General features: G+C 29.5%; 1 long non-coding RNA gene across 1 annotated transcript; it reads right to left on the bottom strand.

The window, feature by feature from the left end:
* Positions 1-4,506: 4,506 nt before the first annotated feature.
* LOC113788176 (uncharacterized) lies at positions 4,507-5,743 on the bottom strand. Its single transcript, XR_003474655.2, has 2 exons — positions 5,349-5,743; positions 4,507-4,743 (listed from the first exon to the last, which is right to left on the bottom strand). It is a non-coding gene; the product is annotated as an uncharacterized lncRNA (long non-coding RNA).
* Between the last annotated feature and the right edge of the window lie 300 nt (positions 5,744-6,043).

The following is a 6,043-nucleotide window of genomic DNA, read 5'->3' as shown; positions in this document are numbered from 1 at the left end:
CCCCCCCCCTTTTCCCTCATGGAAATATGGAGAGTTTTTGCCTTCCGTGGGATTCGAGCCCGGTACCTAGGGGATAAGTATCGCCTCATCACAATCCCACTATCAATTGAGTCAGATTTCCAATTGAGGGAAAGGGGGAACGAGAAGATCGTAAAGTAGCATTGCCGGAAACGCTGGAGGGTCGGGGTGTTACATTTCTCACTTTTTAGGATTTTGTGGACTATTGGGAAGTTGAGAGACTTGTGCCCTAGGGAAGAAACTCAAAGACAACCGTTTCTAACACCATTGCAGCAATTTTATCAAGAATCTTTCTTATAATTTTTTTCTAATATCTATCTTTTCTATCTATATCATGAGTAACTAAACCCTATTTGTTAAGGATGAGTGTAACAAGATGAAACCCTTATTTTTTCGATTTGATTTCCATATATATGAATGAGTATATTGAATTATTTTTCTCATCTATGTGTTTAATGCTTTTTATTGCTTGATAAACTTTAAAATGTTCTACAATTCTTATTTTGAAATGGTGTTACATTTCTCACTTTTTAGGATTTTTTGGATTATTGGGAAGTTGAGAGACTTGTGCCCTAGGGAAGAAACTCAAAGGCAGCCGTTTCTAACACCATTGCAGCAATTTTATCAAGAATCTTTCTTATTATTTTTTTCTAATCTCTATCTTTTCTATCTATATCATGAGTAACTAAACCCTATTTGTTAAGGATGAGTGTAACAAGATGAAACTCTTATTTTTTCGATTTGATTTCCATATATATGAATGAATATATTGAATTATTTTTCTCATCTATGTGTTTAATGCTTTTTATTGCTTGATAAACTTTAAAATGTTCTACAATTCTTATTTTGAAATGGAAGTGGATTTTATGAATGCTTGATATGAGAAATTTATGATATTGTAGTCTAGGGATAGATGCAAGTCATGAAACCAACTAAATTTGTTGCAAAGGAAGTGGTCTAATAAGAGAATTCTTGTACCGTAATTAGAGAATTCTAATCTTAAATCCACTAAGGAATTAGGGGTTACTTTGAATAAGCAAATATTAAGTCGGGAAATTTGATAAACTCCACTTTAAAACACTTTTTGGGGTTATTTGTAGAGCAATTATAAACTGTTGTATAAATTATTTATTGGATTTTCTCTTTTTTTAACAAAGAAATAAGAAAAGATAAAAAGGAATACAAGTTTATTTATTTTATAATCAAAAAAAAAAAAACAAAGGAATCACCTGATTAACTTAACATTCAACTATATCGACACCCTAAGTTAATCACCTATCATTAACAGCACACTAAAATATTATTAAAGGTAAAAAAAAAAACCAAGATATTTGAGAACTATACCAAAACCCAATAAAACAATCATTAGAGATACAAACTATTGTCTCGTTAAAAACATTAACTGGAAAACCCATAAAATATAATCAAGGTAAAGGAAAAAATAGTGTGCAATAAACACATACACATATTAGAAAATCAATATTCAGGAAAAACAATCTTATTTCTAGTGAAAACATCGGAAATATTAAAATAAAAAATATCTCACCAATGACTAATAAAAATCTGAAGTCCCAAATTAGCCATTTTACTCCCACATTTATTTCATTATCTAAAAATATGAGATATATTAAACCTCATTGTTTTAACCATCTCAAGACAATTAAGTAATTTATTTCTAATAGATCAAGGAATAAGGCTAGTATTCCCAAAAGTCAAATTTATCAATTGCAAATCAAATTCAATCCATAAAAATCATTATTTTCTTATAAGTTGTTTCAAAATAAATCATAACTCCCGTAACCCAACATATAATGCAGTTCTAATCTCCAAATTCATAGCAAAACAACTCAAAGCAGAATTGTCCCTAAATATACCTCCACAAGTAGTAGGACCGAGGCATCTAGATACAACTCAATAAGTATTAAATATAATCCAATACCCTTTGGAAGTTACATATCACTTCCTTGACGGTAAATGCTTTAGGAGGATGAGTTCAAACTTGAAAGTATATGAGAATTTGAAATTTATGGATATATTCAAAGACTGTGCTAGACGTTTGATTGTCAGATAAAGATACATTGACAATAATTTTGTTGATAACAACATGAAAAACAATACTTTTTCCATTAAATTGATCTTGATTTATATAATAGAAAATAGTATCAATAGTAAAGGTGATGAGGGCAAAAATAAAATATTTTCATTGATGAGACAAACCATTGTCACATGTGCCAACAATATTTTGAACCAAACTAATATCAATTTGAGAATGAAAAATTGAGCTTAAATAACACTAAAGTCTAGTAGTAAAAGAGCAAGAAAAATAGTGATGAGTGCTAGTTTCCATTTAACATTTACAGAGTTCACATTTTGAAATAATTTGACAATGTCAAGAGATTACATTATCATTAGTAGGAAAGTAGGCATCTTGTTACGCAACAATCTCAAATACCTGAGAGATATAAATACATGAATGTTATTATGCCAAATAAATTTGCCCCAATGAATTTTGCCCAAAAAGCATGAAGAATATACGAGCTTTCTTAAAACTTAATACGTTTCAATTTTTTATTCTGCATGCCAGACGATCCTCACAATGAAAATTAGGAATAGTAGTCTTGGCAAGCAAGGCAACCAACTAGGGGTAAATATGTAAGAGAACAAAAGGAACACCATCTTGAATGAAATGATTGACAATGGCATGAACATGAAATTATTTGTCCCCGTCAATGTTAAGAGTAGAAACCAAATATGTTAGAACCAAGTTGGTTTGAAGAATTATGACCTTTATATTTTTTTTTTATGAAAATATTATTTTGTGGGATTAATTTAATGTACTTATGTTGTATTTTAGCGTGCAACCTTCAGAACTGGTAATTCCATATAAGTTCAAGTTGCATCCTCCAATGTTAGATCTAATTTAGACAGACACCAAGACTCCACTTTTTATTTTCGTACTCTAAGTTTGGTGAATGTGCTCAAAAACACACATCTGTTGATTATATTATTACAAGCAATGCTCTAATTAGCCTGGCTCTGACGACTAGAACATGCATCCAACTATTTTGCCTCTGATAAACTGTGTCAAATATTTGATTGTCTAACTCTGATAATATTCAACCCTCTAATAATTCCACACTCTAATAGTAGTCAACACTCAGAAGAAGAGAAAGCTTTTACGCATCACCAAATAAACACTCTAAAGGTCTATGCAACATCATCTGATCACAATATCCTCTACTCCTTCTATTTTCATATCAAGGTTTTATAATCAATTTCAAGGATATGTTTTACAAGGTTTAATGGTAAATCAATCTTAGAAGATTTTATATGAAACTTCATGATACATGTTGATTTCTTGGAATCTGGACAAAGACCAAAAACTCTAAAAATAATAATAAAAGCAACAACATAATGTAATAATCACTATACAACCATCTATGCATTCTTGATATTTACCTTTTATCTTGTCTAAGTGTTGAGAAATATTTTCTTTAGAAAACAATATCGTAAACACCCTCTTGCGAGAGTTATTCCAAAACCCTTAAACTTTTGTTTTGTAACCTAGCCGAGTAGTGGATACATCCTTCAATAAATTGATTGTACTAAGCTAGAATGTTGAGAAGACTTAAACACAATAAGTTTGACTAGAAGGTGTTTTGTGGAAGTGTAATTCACTTGGTGTAATAGTGGATTAAATCCTTCAGGTTGAAGCGAGTTGATGTATCAACCGTGTTAGTGGTGAATAAGGCTAAATTAGTTGTGTCGTTCAATTCAAACCCTCTATTCAGGTTGAAGCGAATGGATGTATCAACCATGTTAAAAATAAAATACAATTCAAACCCTCCATTTCTTGTGTTTCTCGTTCTACAATTGACATTAGAGCTCGGTCTCAAACATGAGCACTACTATGTTTGAGTAAAGATATGTGCTATTATGACTAACTCTAGTGACAATATTACATGTGGGCCTTCCTTTTCAACCCTAAGAAGACCTCTCTCTACTTGAATAAGTAAGACACATAGGCTACAATATTTTGGTCTTTCATCTAAGGGTGTCCAATACCCAACAGTTATGACTTATGAGGGATTTGGGATTTAGAGGTTTTTCTAAATTTTCCTTAAGATTTGGTGCTTCAAGAATGAGCAATTTACTTTAGAAAATAAAGTGAATAATGTTAACTATTGATCATCAAAATGAATGGTTGTTGTTTTATACATATATATAACTAATTATAGCGAGTATAATATCAACCAATCATAAATGAAAATTTGACTTGAAATTTTAAGAATATCAACATATAAAATTGATGTGTTATATTTATTACCTACTTTTCTTAATATTTGTAAAGAAGATAATGAATAAAAAGTTATAATTAAAGATGAAGGTAGTAATTAAATTTAGAGTATTGAAAAAACATTTTTTTATGAAGGAAAAAAACAAATAATAACAATAATGTTATATTTCATAAGTTTAAAAGATATAAAATAAAACAAATAATAACAATAATGTTATAATTCATAAGTTTGAAAATTATAAGATAAAACAAATAATAACAATAAATATTGAGGAATACGAAGAGTTTTAAATGTAGTTATTAAATTTAGAGTTACATTTCAATTCAATGGATCTCCACTCATATAACAAAATCAACAATATTGAAAAAACTCCATTATCACAAGAAAAGCTCCATTGATTTCTTGTCATCACCAAATTTAAGGATAGCTGCATACAAATATATAATAAGAGGAGACACAAAGAAGAGGTGAGTAGATCTTCCATCATGTAAAATAAATAAGTAAAAAATAGATGACCATGCATCCATGAATCATATATAACATGATCACAAAAATTAGACGATATAAACGAATGATCTTTTAATGCTCAAAATGCACTCCTTAAAATTCATGTGGTTCCAACATAATGTAGGAAAACATGGATTGAGAAGTTATGCTTTATGTCATATGCAAAGTGCAACACCCCTCTAAATTATATGCATTTTGTGCACTCTCACAAAGACAATATTATGAAGTAATTATAAGTTTTACAAAGACATCATATAGATAACACCTCAAAGTGTAAAACTCAATAAATTACTATCCTCTCATAAAGTCTAAACTTCAGTTCTAAGTTTTTTAGATGATATATCAAACACCTAATTCTTAATAAAAAATTTACGTGATTCTAAAGCTACTAAGGAGATTGAAAGTTCACAAGAAATATACGAACGTGTGAGAGAAATTATATATAAGAGAAAAAAACATTACAATGGAAAAAGAAAATTAAAAGCTTTAACATAATAGAGAAATTAGTTTTAACTTAAGTGTTACCTTGTACATTCACAATGACGATCAAGGCAAATCATGAATTGGAGAGGAGGACACCGATACTTTTTACAATCAGTTTCTAACTTACAACTATGTTTTGTTGTAAGGTAAAATAAAAATAAACAAATGTTGTTTAAAGATGATGGAAGGTTTTGTATACAAGAAAATATGAGGATAAACTTACCACCAACGGCGACTAAAAGAAGAAATAGGGACACTAAAAGGATCATAGTGTAAACAACCTTGAGCGTTTCAGCCATTTTTTTCTACCTTTTTATGTGACAAGTAAACAATTGCTTCATCACCTTATATAATAGTAACCTAATGTTATGTTTACTTCCATTAAATTTTTTTAGGAGTTATGTTAGTGCAAGAAACCCTTCATTACAATTACAATAATTAAGAAGTGTCTCTAATGTACATTGAGTTATCATGTTTGTCCCTTCAGCTAATGTAATTGATAACTTGACCTTAGAATATATGCTCACATAAAAATATTATTTGTAACTAGAGTTCATTCTTGTTTACAATTTTTTATATTTAAAATTCAATTGTCTCTCTTTATCTTTTGTCTTGTCTAAGTGTTGAAAAATGTATTTCAAAAAGTACACATTTGTAAACAATTCTTGTGAGAGTTTTTCACAAAACCCTTAAATTTTTTCTTTTGCAAACTTGATGGGGATCAATAGTAATCCTCC

Source organism: Cicer arietinum, chromosome 3 (assembly GCF_000331145.2).
Source record: "Cicer arietinum cultivar CDC Frontier isolate Library 1 chromosome 3, Cicar.CDCFrontier_v2.0, whole genome shotgun sequence".
Classification (NCBI taxonomy): domain Eukaryota; kingdom Viridiplantae; phylum Streptophyta; class Magnoliopsida; order Fabales; family Fabaceae; genus Cicer; species Cicer arietinum.
The sequence above is the reverse complement of the archived record's forward strand: the minus strand, read 5'-3'. Positions and strand labels throughout refer to the sequence as shown.